The 20,153-nt window shown below is 33.0% G+C and overlaps 1 protein-coding gene across 1 annotated transcript in view; it reads right to left on the reverse strand.

Annotated features, from left to right (window-relative positions):
* LOC101893567 (D-xylose transporter) overlaps positions 1–18,729 on the reverse strand; it is a 52,288-nt gene extending 33,559 nt beyond the window's left edge. The window contains exon 1 of the mRNA XM_005176596.4: positions 18,296–18,729. The gene's annotated coding sequence lies outside the window, so the exon portion shown is untranslated. The remainder of the gene's footprint in view (positions 1–18,295) is intronic.
* Between the last annotated feature and the right edge of the window lie 1,424 nt (positions 18,730–20,153).

Genomic DNA, 20,153 nt, shown 5'->3' on the forward strand with positions numbered 1-20,153 from the left:
CGATGGTCGCTCTCCGCTCGTTTTAATCGACCGTGATTTGAGAATAAATGCCCAATATTATCGCGAAAATATTCTGGAGGATGTATTAAAGCCTTGGGATCGCAAAAATTTCGGCCGCAGACCTTAGAGAGTCCAACAGGACTCAGCACCATCGCACTTGTACTCAGCACGCGCCACCCAAGAATGATTACAAAATGAGGTTCCTCGCTTCATTTCCACTATGGCGCACAATGACCACCAAAATCTCCGGATAACAATCCGTTGGACTATTGTGTCTGGAGAATTTTGGAAAGCAAGGTTGGCACTAAAAAATACCAAAGTGTCGATCACCTCAATAGCAACATTCGGGCAGCGTGTGACGTTTTCATTGGCCGATTGTAGGCCATAATTTGTGCCTTTGTTGCAGTTTCTTTATCTCAATCTGTATATTTTTGAACAGCATATAATCCTATACCGATATAGCGATGTCCGTGCGTCTGTCCGGGTGTGGAAATAATTCTAGCTCCCGAACGAAATGAAGTAGGTCGATAAAATGTTATTCAAATGTATATTATGTCTGCAGCACTTTTGATATTGAAAATGAGCCATGTAGGTCCACGTTTCGTATAGCCCTCATGTTACGGCACCTCCCGATAATCGAAATTTTGATGTTTTTAGCGAAATTATTCACCGGAATTATTTAAAATTTCGTATTTGAAGTTCATAAGGGATACTACAGCCTAAGACAGCAAATCGTCTGTGCTGGTCCGCGTTTTCATATAGCCCCCACATAAAGGTACCTCCCCATATTCGGTATTTTGATGATTTTAGCGACATAACTCACCGGAATTGTTTTAAATTTGGTATTTGAAGTTCGTAATGGATAGTACAGCCTGAGACAGAAAATTATCTATGCAGATCCATGGCTTCGTATATACCCCTTATGACGGCACCTCCCGAAATTCGGTATTTTGATGATTTTAGCGACATTTTCTCATCGGAATTGTTTCAAATTTGGTATTTTCAGTTAGTAATGGATACTACAGCCTATGAAAGAAATTTGTCTGAGCAGGTCCACGTTTTGGTATAGCCCCCATATAATGGTACCTCCCTATGTTCGGTATATTCACGATTTTAGCTACATTATTCACCGATTTTTTTCAAGTTTCGCATTTGAAAATTGTAATGGCTTATGATAAAAATTGCCTATGCAGGTCCACGTCGTCGTATTGACCCTAATATAATCGCTACATTCGGTATTTTTAAGATTTTAACAGATATTTTAACGGATTTTTTTTTGCCAAATTCGTTCCAAATGTCCTATTGTAAATCACATTAAATAACTTTTTGTTTCAAAAAATTACCACGCAGCCCTCGTTCAACGTTCAACCAGCTGTTTCATTCATAACTGTCATAACTGTAATCAACAACAAAACAAATGCGTATAGCGTTGACTTCTGTGTGAGTGAAGCAAGAAAAAAACACGTCTTGATTATGCGGAATTTATTGACAGTTTTATGAAAACTGTAACAAGTGTACACTTACATTCATACGCACACACACACACACACACACATTTGTTAGCTTTTCAATGTCAGACGCAAACGATGATTTGCAAAAAAAAAAATAACCGGTAATTTGGAGTGCGTAAGAATGAATTTGTGGTGTTTGCGGTAATCACGATTTAACCATTTGAGGTTTTTATTGTTCTGCAGCAACAAAAAACCTGGCAAAGCATTGACCATAAACGTAAAACACGTGATTTGATTTCTGTTTTCTTTGTTGCAGTTTTGAGTATCTAGGGGGAAAAAACTAAAATGAAGTGAATTTTAACAAGATTTTGAAACTGTTGTAGGTTGTAATTCTTGTTAAACGCATGATTCATTTGGAAAATTCCCATAACTAGAATATTGAAAGTAAAACGAGTATGTAAAAAAAATATATTACTTGTGCTTATATGAACCCGCCCCATTTAATTTTACCCAAGTAGGTACATTTTAAAAAAAACCTTTGGTAGATTAACACAATGGTTAAGTCAAAATCAATGGAATCCTATTTTTAATGTGGGACTGAAATCGTAATTGTTTAGATTAGTACTATAATGTTATAAATGACAGTCAGATGTTCTTCTTTTCCATTTTAAAGCCTCACAGAACTTATGAGGCTAATATTTTAATTTTCTGCTTTAGACATGGTTGAGGAATACAGGTAGATGCATCAATGCTTGGAAACAGTGATATGTCTAAAAATTTTAAATATCTTTTCAAATAAATAGATTTTCATATGTTTTCCTATACGACGTCATTAGGAGGTTATAATACGCGTTTTTCAACAATTTTTACAAATTTAAATAATTTTTCATTCAACATTTTCAATTCCAAAATTGGTTTGACAGTTCATTGTCCTAGCAGCTGTGTCGATTCTTCTACCATGGCTTTGGATAATATTTTTCCGTGATAAAGGGACATAAAGGTGCGATTGATGTTATGATTGCATGAGATTACCTTTGTAATTGTGCCATGTACACAATGTAAGGTGAGTATTCATAAAACGCTTTTTTGACTAGCTTATGTCATCGGCTGGATTCTTCGTAGAGGAAAAAAGGTGTTTTAGGTCGACTTAGTTCCATTTTGGCCCTATGCACCTTTGTTCTTTTCCGAAAAAGCCAGTCGATGATTTAAGCCAGTCAAAACAAGGTTTTAGGTATTCTCACCTTTAGAAGGATCATACGACAAACCATGGCACAACCAGAAAGGTAGTTTAACTTCGATGGAAATAGGGAAATGCCACTAAGTAGTAATGTGTTATTCTGTCAAATATTCTACTACACTTATTTCATTAGTTATAAAAAAAAAACAAAACGAGTAAAAAAGCACCATTTGGAAGGAACTTGAAAATTTTCAAAAAAAAAAAAGACGTCCGGAAACTGCTACTTAAATGAAAACTGTTATATGGAGTTTATACGAAGACGTGGACCTGTACACAAAAATTTTTGTCATAGGCTGTAGTACCCATTAGAACATCGAATTACGAAATTTAAAATAATTCCGGTGAATAATGTCGCTAAAATCATACCGAATATCGAGATGTACCGTTACATGGGGGATATACGAAAACGTGAACCCACATACGATGTTTTTTTTTTCATAGGCTGTAGTACCATTACGAACTTTAAATATTAAATTTGAAATAATTCCGATAAATACTGTCGCCTAAATCATAATAATACCGAATATCGGGAAATACCGTTATATGGGGGCTATACGAAAACGTGAACCGACATGGCGCACTTACGAACTTAACCTGCCTACTGTTTACCTTTGCATGTATGCAAAATGTTAGCCTTCTATCTCAATTTGTTCGAAAGATAGCGTGATTGCAACTCCATTAAATGGTGGAGGGTATAAAAACATTTTGCATCTACCTGTATTCTTTTACCATGCTATGTGAGAGAGTACAAATGAGATGTACCTTTGTGTACACAAAGAGTCTGGAAGCTCCTTTTATTGTACATACTATTTGTGAGAGGAAAAGAGAGATTTATCTGGTGTTTACACAGAGTCTTGGTTTTACAATTCATAAATGGCTTCACCAAGAACGACTCCAATGTAAATGTTGAATTAATTTTTATTTTCTCTTGCGATCGAACAATGAAACAATAATCTTTAACTCTTAATCACTTCGTTTCATTCGAAAGAGAACTAAACAGAACTTATAATATGATAATCACTAAACACTAAACTGGATTTTCGCTCCTTAGCCATGGTCATAAATTTACCAAATAGCTCGATTACTAAAATATTTTTATCAGGATTTTATATGGTAAAGTCATGCAATCATATTTTTAATTTTTTTTCAAAATTATTCATTTGACAACACCTTATTGTCAGAATTTGTATTTATAAAATTCATTGTATACCCAGAAATCAGAGATGGAAACCTGTTTTTATGCAGTGAAATTTGACAATGGCTTTACCTTCTTAATTTTACCATGGATCAGACTTAAGGGCTAAGTACATAACATGGCAGAAGAATACAGGTAGATGCATCAACGCTTGGGAGCATTGATATGTCAAAAAAATGTAAATGTTTTTTCAAATATAAGTAGATTTTTATACGCTTTCTTATACTACGTCATTCGGAGGCTTTATAATTCGCGTTTTTCAACAATTTTTACAAATTTAAATAATTTTTCATTCAACATTTTCAATACCAAAAATGATTTGATAGTTCATTGTCCCAGCAGCTGTGTCGACGCGTCTACCTATATTATTCTACCATGGTACATAAGAAGCTTGAAGTCATGGCTAGGCATATTTTGTGACATTTCACAAAGGGATTACAGAGCCGCACTAAAATCCTGCCGCCGTTCTTCATTATAATTTGACATTAATATGCCTAGGCATGACTTAAAGCTTTTTATGTACTTGCACCCTTATTACCTATATAAATCCATGGTAGAAGAATATAGGTAGATGCATCAACACTTCGGAATGATTAAATCAAAAATAAGTATATTTTTATAATTTTTTTACGACTCCTATCAGAGGTTGTTAAGAAATGCATTTTAAAAAAATACGAATTTAAATAATTTTTATTTAAAATTCCAGTTTCAAAATTTGTTTGTTCTGCCATGTGTAAAGTTTTGTACTGCCGAAACAGGAGTCTGGAAAGTGTAGTCTTAGATGTGATCATTGAAAAATTTAGGAGTCCAAAAATATGTTTCGTATCATGGTATAAGGCTGGAAATACATAAAGCGCATATTTGGCTGGCTTAAGTCATCGGCTGGCTTCTTCGTAGATGATCAAAGGAGTTTTAGGTTGACCTAGTTCGATTTTGGCCCTAGGCTCCTTTGTTCATTTCCGAAGAAGCCAGCCGATGACTTAAGCCAGCCAAATAAGCGCTTTATGTATTCCCAGCTTAAGAATGTAGGTAGACGCATCGACACAGCTGCTTGGACAAGGAACTGTCAAACCAATTTTGGAATTGAAAATGTTGAATGAAAAATTATTTAAATTTGTAAAAATTGTTTAAAAACGCGAATTATAATAACCTCCGAATGACGTCATATAAGAAAACATATAAAAATCTTCTTATATTTGAAAAAATATTTAAATTTTTTGACATATCAATGCTCCTGAGCGTTGATGCATCTACCTCTATTCTTCTGCCATGTTTGCGTATGATTAATCTACAACGTTTACACCCCACAAATAAAACATCCAGGACCCTGTTCAATACACCGAAATCTAACAACAGCTATAATTTAAAAAAATGTTACTTTACAACAATTTTATGCTCGATGCCTAGAAACAATACAAAGTACGTGTTTTTTGGTGCGAAATTCTAGTTATGGTAAAATGGCCACCCCCAGAGGTTCTAGCTTGGCAATGTATGTACATACACGCACACACACACAACGTCTAATCAAACAATCCAATTCTATGCAATAATAATAATAATAAAGCACTTTGTTATAAATTGCATAGCATTGTTGCTGTTAAAAACAGCGGCAACAAGAACAACATGTGGCTGAATAAAGTTGTTGGCTGTGGCTGTCAGTTTGCGGCAAAAGCAGGCAGATAGGCGAGTACATACATACATGTGTCTGTAAAAGCGTGTTTCATTTTCATTTGCGTTACAACGTGTTAACCGCAACCAAGGTTAACAACAAGCTGACCATAATACTTGAATATTTGTTGGAGTTTTTGATTTTAACGCTAGAACTGATTTTATTATTTTCTGTTCAAAATAAAAAAAAAAAAATCACCCAGTGGTGGAAATGCACAAAATTGTGTCTTTTGCATTAACTAAAAAAAAAATATTTATGAATTTGATATTTTTATTTTATTCAAACCTGCTTAGGTTCTTTACCATAGAAACAATTTTTATTTAAATCGCTTATATTTACAAAAAGGCGGCAAATACTAACTAGGTAGGGATTATAAATTCATAAATTGCAAATAACTTGCATTTATTGTATTGGCATTTGCTTGGGATTTATGCAAATTGAAATATGCCCAATGACCTGGCTGGCTAACTTGCCAGTTATGTAGCTGTCAGATAAAAAATCTTTAGTAATAAATCCGGTTTAACACATTGTTCTCCTTCGCAACAGAGACTTTGTTCTATAAACCAGATGTTTGTTTGTTGTGCTTTTTCACACACACATACACACTGTGCAATGAGTTTTCATTTGGAAATAATTTATTTAAATTTAGTTTTTTTTATGTGTAGAATAGGGTAATTTGTCAATGCGCCAGACAGCAGGTGGCAAAAAGAAATGTTCATGTAATTACATCATTTCTATGAAAGGAAATTATAGGAATAATAGTATTTATGGAAGAAAAAATTACAACCTATAATTTAGCTTTGACATTTTTAAATTGTTGTTTTTTATAGAATTACAGTTAAGTTTGTAATAATAAATAAGTGTATAAATTATAGCATTGGGATAATCATTTTGTAAAACTAAAGGGGTAAATACAGAAGAGGATTTTCTTACTTAAATCGTCGGCTCACACTTTATATAACAGAATATGGACATTTAGGGTGATATAGATCAAATTCGGTTCATTATTCGCACTGGGAAGTCATAAAGGAGAGAATATATAGACTAATTTTCTAAATCGAGTAGGACAAACCCTCTTCTAAAGTACTCGACCTTTTCATTTTTCAAATAAAATTTATTTTTATATCTGAAATAATTTGCTACTGGTGATCATCTAGGACAAGTTGAGATGAAAAAACTGCAACCAACTTCAGACTACTGTCATATCAAAGCCACTCGCCCGACAGCTGTTGAAATTATTCCAGTGACAGCTCATTATTTTCTTCACAAGCGTACAAAAGCGTTTTAGTGAGAATTTTCCACAAAAGAAGTTATTAGTGATGGAATTCAAGCGTGATAGTGTGATTTTTTTTATATTTGGCTGGAAAACCACGCGTGGCTATCGTTGGAGCACTCCAGCATTTAATTGTGAATAAATCTTTTGTGTCTCGTACCATCGCTCGTTGCCGAGATACTGGTAGCGTATCCCGACGTCAAGGAAGTAGATGGAAGAAAACAGCAATATCCGCAGAAATGCTTCAAAAAGTAAAGAAGCGACTAAATCGAAACCGGCATCGTAGTGGCCGAAAAATGGCACGTGAGCTGAACATATCGCAATATTCCATTCGGCAAATATTGAAAAATGAGCAATTGAAATTCCAAAAAATGCAAGAACTTACACCACAACAGAAAGAAAATAGACTCAAGAGAACTAAAGAGTTGCTTCGCGTAGCCGAAAGTGGCGAACTGCCGAATTTGGGTTTCTCCGATGAGAAAACATTCGTTGTCCCGCAGTTTATAAACAAACAAAATGATCGTATTTGCCTGCCAAAGAGGTCAGCTGAAAATGTGCACTTTCGGTTGGCCACCAGAACTCAAGCGCCGTCCATGGTGATGGTGTGGGCTGCCATAACAGCCGACAGCCGCTCTCCGCTCGTATTAATCGACCGCGGTAACAGAATAAATACCGAATATTATTGCGAAAATATTCTGGAGGCTGTATTAAAGCCTTGGGCACTCAAACATTTTGGCTGCGGACCTTAGACATTCGAACAGGACTCAACACCATCGCACTCTGCACGCGCCACCCAAGAATGGTCACGAAATGAGGTTCCTCGCTTCATTTCCAGCGCACAATGGCCACCAAAATCTCCGGATACCAATCCGTTGTACTATTGTGTCTGGAGTATTTTGGAAAGCAAGGTTGGCACTAAAAAACACCAAAGACCAAGCGCTTCGCAGGGAATGGGCCAAAATACCGCAGAGCAATATTCGGGCAGCGGATGACGGTTTCATTGGCGCTTTGAAGGCCATAATTTGTGTCAAAGGTGACCAATTCGAACAAATCTAATCTTATTCTAATATTTGATGCAATTTCCGACATTTTTTGCTGTCATTCAATAAAATTAAAAGAAATGTAAAAATAATGGCGTTTGACTTTGTTGCAGTTTTTTTTTATCAGTAAGTGGTTCTATGAAGATCTTCACAAGCTTCTCTCTAGCTTCCTTCTCCATGTTACAAACAAATGCACAACGCCATAATACCCTTACCCCTTTGTGGTGTAGGGTGTTTGTTAAGAAAAATGTACACGGGAAGTTAAATCGTTATATCGTAGGTTAGGGTCAAAAACCACCAATGGAAAGAACACATTACATAACAAAAGGTGTTTACATACACAAAAATCTCTCTATAACAAATTGTAGGCAAGTATGATTTTCAATAATTTGTCTTGTATAAACTCGAGGTAACCTCATTTCAAAATATAATATCCATCTTTGCATTTTCTGTAATAGAGCTTGTCAAATTTAACTTCATTGAAAACAGTTTCCCAACTCTGAAATGTGAATATTCATGGACATATATATTTAAGGCTCTATCAGACGATATGTTTTTTAAATATGTAGTGTCAAATTTTCCATATGTAGTAGTACTTTAGATATATAAATAATTTTAATTGTTAAAGCATAACAAGGTCGAGTTCGTTGGAAAAACCGTTGCCGTCTTCGATTTAGCAAAGATTCTACCTCTATTGTTTTGCAATGGATTTGTATGCAATTGGTTATTTTCATTATTATTTTGTAGTTCTTTGCACTGAAAAGTCAATGCATTTTATGTCCTGTGTTATGAAATTAAATTTCATGAAATCATTCGCTTGTTTTTCACAAAAAAATCATTAAATTATTCATTTGTATATCGGTTCTTATCATGCATGTCACAAAAGTTATAATAAATGTTGGCATGGGCTACTCGGATATTGTATCAACAATCAGCGCAAAAATATAAATTTTTCATATTTTTAATTTATATGTTTGATTACTAAAATATTTACTTTCTCGTTATTATTTATTCATTTATTTATTTTAATATTATATGTCAAATGAGTTGTTCTACTACTATAAAATAAATTCTTAATGGGTTTGAACTCACATGTAGTCGAAGTGCAGATTTATATGCAATTAAATTATTGTTATAACACATTAACAATATTATTACGTTGCTATACGGATTATCGTAAAGTAAACCGGTAGTATAAACTATGTGTTTATAATCATTAATGAATAAATTGTTGTCATATTTCTTGAATAAGGTGACAAATATAATAAGTTAAACACCTGACTAACGGAAATTTCAAACGTCATTTATTTGACAGATATGTAATTGAATCAAAAATGTAAATGTTTCTATTTTGTTTGATGTGAATGTGGACTAATTCCATGTAAATAAAGCATAACATTTCTAAAATTTTTTATATCTTTGATTTCAGATTCAAATATTTTTTTATTCAAAACAATACACACGCATATACAAACTGTACGTATATTTTGACAGAATAGGGGCACCAAAATATAAAATTTTTATTTAGAATAAAGCTTTGTCCTACCTTCTGTAATTGTGGCATGAATGTTGCAAAAATAGCAAAGTGTGAACGAGGTGTTATCGAACAGAGGTATCATGGTAGAAGAATATAGGTAGATGCATCAACGCTTGCGAACATTGATTTGTCAAAAATTTTAAATTGTTTTGTCAAAAATAAGTAGATTTTTATAAATTTTCTTATACTATGCAAATCGGAGGTTGTTGCAATATGCATTTCTCAACAATTTTTACAAATTTTAATAATTTTTCATTCAACATTTTCAATTCCTAAATCGGTTTGACAGTTCATTGTCCCAGCAGCTGTGTCGAAGCGACTACCTATATTCTTCTACCATGAGAGGTATTAAGTTGGAAGCATGGCAGAAGAATATAGGTAGACTCATCGACACAGCTGCTGAGACAATGAACTGTCAAACCAATTTTGGAATTGAAAATGTTGAATGAACAAATTTGTAAATATTGTTGAAAAACGCGTATTATAATAACCTCTGAATGACGTCGTATAGGAAAACATATAAAAATCTATTTATTTTTGAAAAGAAATTTAAAAATGTTTGACATATCAATGTTCCCTTCTCAAAATTGTACTATCAGCCGGGTCAATGTATAGAGGGTAAATTAAGTTTGTCATTCCGTTTGTAATACCTCGAAATATACATTTTAGACCCCACAAATTATATATATTCTTGATCAGCATACAATTTTAAAAATTAGAAAATTCAAAAATTCTATGGATAATATAGCCTATGACAGAAAATTGCAGGTCCACGTCTTCGTATAGCCCCCATATAACGGTACCACGGCCCAGACGGATTTACAGCTTTTTTAGTTGTTTTATCATTATATGTTCCTTATTGAATATTGAATAACCCATCTGCAGAATTTTTATCATACAATAATGCAAAGCTTTACAAAGGCGCGACAACTGAGTTTATTACTTGTCAAAAAAGTTATTTTTTGGGTAGCGAAGGTTTCCAGACAGTTTTGGTTGTTTGGTTTGGTTTTCTTTCATAAATCAAATGTTTATCATTTCGTATCTTTGACAGTAGTAAAATACGATTCTAATTCAAGGCAAATTCTCTTGTGTAAACGCCAGGTTATTTGTGTTCAGTTTTGTGCTTTGCCACTTTTAATTTCTGTGTTGTAAAAATGATTGCTGTCAGAATTAATTTGCAAAACTTCAATTCTAAATTGTTTTCATAGGCATTTTGATTCCGACAGCAATTAGTTTTCATGCCACAAACTTTAATATTTTCACACACACATTGCTATTTATTTTATAGTTTTTATATTGAAAGGCACTTTCTAATTAATTGCTACATCTCCTCAGATGCCTCTCTTCCTCTTGCAAATCTGTTTGTAATCATCTGTTATAAAATGTACTTAAGTGACATGATTAAGGCATTGTTAATTTCAATTACACCAACTAAAATTTCACCCACTTTAATCATTTCGCCTAGAAGAGAACATTTCATTTTTTTTTACAAATTTATAATTCGTGATTAATTTTAGAAACGTAATTGTGTAGAGAAGACAAACAGCTAACAGTTTTCATTGCTCATAAGTTGCAATATATTTTCTTAATTAAAATCGATTGAATAACAATTTTGTTGGGTTGAAAACAAGATAGAGCAATTACAGAATCACATGTTTTTTTTTTTGCACAAACTTCAGCTATTTTTAATATTTATTAATTTAGCTTTATTGTCATTATCAATTACAGCAGTAATCCTAAGAACTTACATCATTTGAAAATATTTGATGTATGCATCTTTTGAAGATCGTCAACGTGAACAATAACCGGTAACGAATAAGAAACATGTAGATGACTTGGAAGATTTGTAAAAATGAAACACCCTCCAAGCTTCAACAAATTCAGCTTCTGTCCTTAAAATCATTAATTTTTATGGAAAAAATTCTTTAATTCGTCCTAAAAAAAAACCAAGAGGGGAACCCTAATATCTCTCATTTTTAAGGATATTGGAGCCCCTTTCATATTGTAGAGCCCGAAAACATGGTGTTGAATTTAGATTTTAACTTATAGTTTGTGGCCGTTAATATTGGTTTTACGCAATTTATGTAACTGACATAATACCTTGTTAAGATCTGTTGACAAACACATCAGTCTTTAACAAGTAGCGATTTGGCGCCAATGCTGACACCAACGTCATGTTAAGTTCTCTTGCTGGCTCCAACACTCTCTCTTGTTTTTTTTTTTCTGGCAGAAATTACATCCTGCATATTGTTGCAGAAAATATGTAAAAATGTTTCCAAAATTATTAATTAATTAGACCATAGAAATATTTTAATCCATAGAAAAAATCGTGACAACATCTTATTGTCGAAATGTTTATTCTCCATTGTATACAGGGTGAGATTAAAAAACTGATCGACACTTTGGTATTTTTTAGTGCCAACCTTGCTTTCCAAAATACTTCAGACACAATAGTCCAACGGATTGGTATTCGGAGATTTTGGTGGCCATTATGCACTGGAGATGAAGCGAGGAACCTCAGTTTATAACCATTCTTGGGTGGCGCGTGCTGAGTGCGTTGGTGCTGAGTCATGTTGGAATGTCCAAATTCTGCGGCCAAAACGTTTCCGTGCCCAAGGCTTTAATACACCCTCCAGAATATTTTCGCGAAAATATTCGGCATTTATTCTGATGCCACGGTTGATTATTACGAGCGGAAAGCGACAATCGGATGTTATGGCGGCCCACACCATCACCATGACGGGCGCTTGAGTTCTGGTGGTCAACCGAAGTTGCACATTTTCCGCTAAACTCTTTGGCAAGTAAACACGATCATTTTGTTTGTTTACAAACTGCTGGGCAACGAATGTTTTCTCATCGGAGAAAACCTAATTCGGACGTTCATAACTTTCGGCCAAGCGAAGCAACTCTTTAGTTTTTTTGAGTCTATTTTCTCTCGGTTGTTGTTGCGGTGTAGGTTCTTGCACTTTTTGGAATTTCAATGACTTTACCCCGAGCTCATTTTTCAATATTTGCCGAATGGAATATTGCGATATGTTCATCTCACGAGCCATTTTTCGGCCACTGCCACGCGGGTTTCGGGTTTCGATCTAGTCGCTTCTTTGCTTTTCTAACCATTTCTGCTGATGTTGCTGTTTTCTTCCGTCCACTTCCTTGACGTCGGCCTAGGCTACCAGTATCACGGTAACGAGCGATGGTACGAGACACAAAAGATTTATTCACATTTAAATGCTGGAGTGCTCTAACGATAGCCATTTGTGGTTTTCCAGCCAAATATAAAGAACTCGCACTATCACGCTTGAATTCCATCACGAATAACTTTTTTTTCTGAAAAATTCTTACCAAAATGCTTTTGTACGCTTGTAAACAATATAATGAGCTGTCACTGGAATAATTTTAACAGATGTCGGACGAGTGGCTTAGAAATGAGATTGCAGAAAAGATGATTGCAGCTTTTTCATCTCACCCTGTACATATCTATAATAATAAGTTATATGTAGCACAAATTGATTTCTTCCAGCCAAACCATAAAAATCAACCATGATGAAGTTCAATAAATTATTTCTATCGATATTGTTTGAGTATTTTTTTTTTTTTCAGCCAGGCAGCAGTCAACATTGGTAAAGATAATTATTGAACCTTATTTGGTAATGAAAAAAATTGCTTAAGTGTCTTCTTATGTCATATTGTTGAACAAACACACGAAATATTTTCAATATAAGAGTAATTTTTGTTTGGCTTCAAAGATATGTATGCGCACACGAATATGGGTTTACTGGGAGTAATCTAGAAACGTTTGCCTAAAGATCATACTCTTTTAGGGAAAATATACAGATAATGATTACATAAATGTTATTTGGAATGACTCTTGGTTTTAAGGGACAAGTTATTTGAGCGTACAATGAGATTCTATATTGGGGTTTCGACGGACTCAATTGTAACAATCGCTTGCCGTGCCACCACAATAATTAGAGCTCGAGTTATCAAGAAAAACGCAAAATTAATGGACTGAAAATATAACCATGATAAGACAACTTGGCGGTTATGTTTCACGTGTTTGACTTAGTCACACTAAGTTCATTAAATCTTTTATTTTCCAAACACTTGATAATATATTTTATAGTACGTTTACAAGATTTATTGAACACAGAGGATTTTAATCAAAAACTCTAATATAAACATACTATTACACTAAAACAAACAAGAAAACTGAATTAATTTATTATTTAACAAAATATTAAAACAGTAGAGAAATTATGAATAAAAAATAAAATTATAGTTGTTTACTTCTCTTTTTTTCTTTCTTACTTCCATGGTAGAAGAGTACAGATAGTCGCATCATCACAGCTGATGTGACAATAATCTGTCAAACCAATTTTGAAATTTAAAATTTTGCATGAAAAATTATTTAAATTTACAAAAAAAAATGAGAAAACGCAAATTATAATAACCTCCGAATGACGTCGCATAAGAGAACATATAAAAATCTACTTATATACAAAAAAAAAAATTTAAAATTTTGACATTTCACGTTCCCAAGTATTGATGCATCTACTGTATTCTTCTACCATGGTTACTAAAATGCATGGTAGAAGAGTATAGGTAGACGCATCGACACAGCTGATGAGACAATGAACTGTCAAACCAATGTTAGAATTGAAAATGTTGAATTAAAAAATGTATTTAAATTTGCAAAAATTGTTTTTGTAATTTTTTCAAAATTAGGGACAAGAAAAGTGCATATTTCCAGGTAAACGGGCAGCAAAGTGTATAATTAATTGTTGCATGTCTATTTGACATAATGAGACTCCAGTACAGAGTTGCATTTTTCTGGTTTCCTTGAAGTTGAGCAACCTTTCTTGTTGAGCCATGGTTACTACTTTTCTACGTTATTTATAAAATTACACAAGACTCATAAGCGGCATAGAAAGTTAGTAGTATTTCACGGTAAAATTAAATTAAAGTCGCAACGCATGCTTCGCTGCTAGTGTAGCTCGACTCTTAAGGTGAGAATGCTTAAAACGCTTTTTTGACTAGAGATTAGAATTTTTTAAGGAAAATAGGACCAAAATCAAACTAAGTTAACTTAAAACTCCTTTACAAAGACTCCAGCCGATGAAGTCAGAAAAGCATTTTATGTATTCTCACCCTTACCCTTTGTTACTACTTATTTGCCTGGTAATTATGGGTTACTAGATACAAAATATTTGTAAATTCTAGCACATTTTTTCAGTTCTGAACACAAAAAAGACAGTACAGGTGAGAATAAGGAATACAGGAACATTGATATGTCAACATTTTTAAAATGTTTTATCAAAAATAACAAGATTTTTATATAACCAATCGGAGGTTAATATGATATTTTTTTTTATTGCAATATTTTTTCATGGAAAATATTTAATTCCAAAATCGGTTTGATATTTCATTGTCCATATAATGATGGTTAATCCGGATAAAATGTTGTATCTGAACGTGCATTTAGTTAATTAAAAGATAGAATATAAATGTTTCTCTTGCAGAAAAATTATAGTGCGATTACAATTTACCGGTTTTATTAAACCCAGAGGATTTAAATTATTAATTCCATTGCAAATGCCTCAAATAAATGCTTATAAATAATCAAATAACCATATACCTCAAAAAATGTTCAATATTACGCTAAAATAAAATCTAGTAAAGGAGATAAATGTAAAATTCCACACAAGGTATCCAATAAAAATAAATTAAACGATGGTGTGTACTCTGCTTAACTTGCAACAAATGACAATCGATCTCTTTGTTTACGTTTACGGTAAACATAAAGGATTAACAAATTGCATAACCCAACACAGGGTTGTCATTGACATTCATATGTTTTATTTTTTTATTTATTTATTTTTTTTTTTCTTAAAAACACAATTTATTTCTATTATTTAACTTCCACATGTTTTGTTTTTCTGGATTCCAAAAAAGTTGTCTTTCCATAAATGTCTTTATAACATTTACCGCATAGTCTAAAGTACTAAGATTATTTCAATTCAATACTTTAGAACAGTTGAAATGTCGGAATAAATTACATTAGCGCGACAACGATTTCACTTAGAAAAAACACTACTGAAAGCTTATATAAAATCAACCCACACGAAAAACGACTTAACTCTAAAGTAACACCAAAGAAACAGTAGCGTATCTTAAGAATATTCGCAAATTGCAATGGGAATTACATTTCCCCTCAAACATCTAATCTCCTGCTGACCTTATGAAAAGATGTAATTACATAATCCGGTCATTACATAGCATATTTATTATTAGCATTTCAAATAAAATACACAACAAAAATCGTGAAAAAAACAAAAGAATTTTTTTATTTGCCAAACAGATGCACGTCATTCATTGTTCATCGATTCTTGTTCTTATTGAATTGTTGTGATTTATTAGTTAAAAGTGAAGAACATAAAGAAAATGCTATGTATTGTGTATTAAGTAAGGCTTAGCAACAAATGCATCTAATGATTATTTCCTGTGTTCTGGAATACATTATAGGTTGCACGTTTTTTATTTTGTCTTCTCGCCGACAACAGCTAATGTTAGTATGATAATAATATCAATAATTAAATTCATTCAATTAAGAGCTAAACAGCATGACCAAGTTTGAATGATAATAAAGAAGTAAAAACACGTGGCCTTGACAATTTGTGCACCAATAAGTCTTGGGCGCACTTGTATTTATCACAGGGTATTATATAAATTACTTGCTATTGGAAAGTAAAAAGAATTTTGCACACAAATGTTTTTTTTTTCAGAACTCCACCTGTCTGAATGTGAAGAAATATTTATATTTGTGAAGAAATTAATATATTAAACTCCTTCACCTCTGTTCTCTCTCTCTCCCAAATTTCTCACAAAAGTTGTCTTTGAGCAGAGATGCCAATTTGGCGGTTTTCCCGCTACTTGTGGTGATTGTATAAAAACCACTGTTTTAGAGTTGTAGCGATTTTCTTTCTTAACCGCTACAGTAGCGAATTTGGCTGTTTAAGGTAGCGGCTGTAGCGAATTTTACGCAACATTTTTTATTGTACTTGTATAAAGCAAACAAAAAGAATAACGAACCAAGGCCTATATAAAGTTGGACAAGAAGACTTCTTTTAACAGCAATTTGACAATTTTACCCCTGGTAAACATTACCATCGTTCTCCACTAATAAACAAAAGTTGTTTTTATAAAAAACAACAATAATGGGATTAAGCCTAACGATTTTCCAACAACTAACTACTACACATGGTACAACGAAGAGAAGGTAGGGCAACTTTGAAAAAATTGCAAGTATAGAGGTCTACCTGTTTGGCTTGTAATGTCAGAATTAGTATCAAAACCATAAAAAATCAAACAACTTGTTGCATATATTTTGAATAAATAATTGAAAACCGCGATAACTGAATGAAAGGTCAACACTTCTTTTCAAAATCATGTACTATATATCTCTAAAGGATTATTTCGCTACAAAAACTCTAGATTTTGTCGATGCATACGTTGAAATAAACATTTTGAAAACACCCGAATTTGAATGTTTTCTGAACAATTTTTTTGTTATTGAAAAGAAAACACATACATAAACAAATAAATATGACATATTAAGCCAAGAAAATAAAAAAAAATTGAAATCATATGGTATCATAGCCCTACCTTGATATCATTGTACCATGCTACTACATGCAAACACTATTCAATCAAATTTATTTTAATTTGTCAATTATTGCTGTAAGAGATTCAATGTAAATGTAGCCTTAGGTTATGTTTATTTTGGAGCCCATTTTCCATGCATATTTGCGTACTTATTTGTATCTGCTTTGACAACAAATTTAGATGATCGGTAGTGTGATCCTCTAACTCATTTTTGGTGTTACTGACAAAAATCATTAAAATTAAATGCTTATAATTTCGGAAATTAACTAAATTTTTTTATTAAGTTACCGACCAAAATGAAGCTGTCATTAAGTCCTACCGATAGCAAAGGTGTTGTCAACTGATAAAACAACTTGATAAAATTTTACTCAAATGTATATTATGGTTGCAGGACTTTTGGTATTGAAAATTGTCTATGCAGGTCTACGTCTTCGTATAGCCCCCATATAACAGTACCTCCCGATATTCGGTATTTTAATTATTTTAGCGAAATTATTCACCGGAATTGTTTCAAATTTCATATTGGGAGATGTCAATGGTTACTACAACCTATGGGGAAAATTTTCGTATGCAGGAGGTAATAACCTCCGATTGAAGTCGCATAAGAAACCATAAAAATCTACTTATATTTGAAAAAAACATTTTAAAATTTTTGACATGTTCCCAAGCTTGTATTCATCTACCGCGGTAGCAACAGTGTTGTCAACTTTACTTTGGATTTTTCATTTATAATATTGCGTTTTAATTTTAACGATATTTGTCGGTAACTCAAAAAAAATCGTAAGAAATTCCCACCACACCACCATGACTGTGCCATGGATGGAACCAGCACTTATAATTTTTCCCGCGATCTAGTGACCCATTACACTAGGATTCAGTGAACACAGGAGTTTTAGGTTGACTTAGTTCGAAGAAGGTAGTCGATGACTTAAGCCGGTTAAAAAAGCGTTTTATGTATTCTCACCTTAAGAAATTCTAAGTTTGGTTTATTTTGTATTCATTATTCATTCATTAAGGATTAATTGTTTCTTAAGCGTCATTATCCACTGTTCAAGTCCTTGTATTTTTATTGTTAATAATGTTTAATGATTTTAACAAATTTATCACACACTATAATAAGAACATTTTACACAAAACATTAATTGTTAGTAATTGTATATCCAACTCTTACGCAAATTTTAGACTTAAAAACATTTGTTTTAATATTTCTATAAACACTTCTAGCACTCACCTTGTTCAATTATTTTTTTATATTATTTCAAATAAGCTCAAAATAATCACTAAAATTATTTGTAACTAATAATTTTATGACTTCTTTTGTTTCACTCTCTGCAGATATTTTAATGTAAAATAATTGTTTAACAGTGTTTAATTTCTTATTTCACTTCTTCGTTTCTATTTAAAACTTAATTTTTTAAAATTTGTACGTCAACGTAACACTAGTAAAAAACACTTTTTAAAGAAATAGTTTTATTGTTTTATAATTAGTCTTTAAATGAATGTTTAATTAATGCACTTTTTGTACCATAAATTATTTATTCCTTAGTTTTTTCTCTTTATTCACTTGAATATATATTTTATTAAAAATAATATTTATATTCCGCTTAGGTCGCAAGTCAAGCTTAACGATTCTCCTAAGCGCTTAAAGTTCGAACTGATCGTTTAACTGCCATCGACAAACGTTTTTAAAGAATTACAGCAAACAGAACAAAAGCAAAGCTGAACGGCTGAAAATCGCAAACAATACCAACAACAACAACAGCAGTAATATAAAATAATAACCAACTACACCAACAAAAATAAAGTGAAAAAACTTGCTTCAACAAAAAAGGGCTGCAAATATTGTTGTATACCAACACAGAACAAAAAGCATATCATCAAACCAAACTGTTAACAACAAAGAACAGACAGGTTTGATTCATACATGTTGTGTTGGGAGAAATAGGGATGTCGATACACAATGTTTATAATTTATTACAATCATAAGTTTATAGAATATTTCCATAATTCTTCCGTTCTTAAGGCTATATCAGACGAAATGTTTTTTATACCCTTCCCCATAGTATGGAGGGTATATTAAGTTTGTCATTCCGTTTGTAACACCTCGAAATATACTTTTCAGACCCCACAAAGTATATATATTATTGATCAGCATAAAATTCTATATCCGTCCGTCTATCCGTTACTCTAGCTTCCGAACGAAATGAAGTAAGTCGATAAAAATTTACTCAAATGTGTATTATGTCTGCAGGACTTTGAAAATTGACAAAGTAGGTCCACATCTTCGTATAGCCTCCATATAACGGTACCTCCCAATATGCGGTATTTTGATGATTTTAGCAACATTATTTAAAGGAATTGTATCAAAATTGGTATTTCAAGTTTGTAATGGATACTACAGCCTAAAACAGAAAATGGGCCATGTAAGTCCACGTCTTCGTATAGCCCCATATAACGGTACCTCCCGATATTCGGTATTTTGATGATTTTAGCAAAATTATTTACCGGAATTGTTTCAAATTTGGTACTCGAAGTTCGAGCATAAGACAGAAAATGGGCTATGTAGGTCCACGTCTTCGTATAGCCCCCATATAACGGTTCCCCCGATATTCGATATTTTGATGATTTTAGCGACATTATTTACTGAAACTATTTCAAATTTAGTATTTGAAGTTCGTAATGAATACTACAACCTATGACAGAAAATTGTCTGTGCAGGTCCACGTCTTCGTATAGCCCCGGATTTTCGGTATTTTGGTGATTTTAGCGACATTATTTACCGGAACTATTTTAAATTTAGTATTTAAAGTTCGTAATGAGTACTACAGCCTATAACTGAAAATTGTCTGTGCAGGTCCACGTCTTCGTATAGCCCCTATATAACGGTTCCTCCCGATATTCGGTATTATGATGATATTAGCGACATTACTTACCTTGCTTTCCAAAATACGCCAGACACAATAGTCCAACGGATTGGTATCCGGAGATTTTGGTGGCCATTGTGCGCTGGAAATGAAGCGACGAACCTCATTTTGTAACCATTCTTGGGTGGCGCGTGCTAAGTGCGATGGTGCTGATTCCTGGAATGT

The sequence above is a fragment of the Musca domestica genome, unplaced genomic scaffold, assembly GCF_030504385.1.
Source record: "Musca domestica strain aabys unplaced genomic scaffold, Musca_domestica.polishedcontigs.V.1.1 13, whole genome shotgun sequence".
Taxonomy (NCBI): domain Eukaryota; kingdom Metazoa; phylum Arthropoda; class Insecta; order Diptera; family Muscidae; genus Musca; species Musca domestica.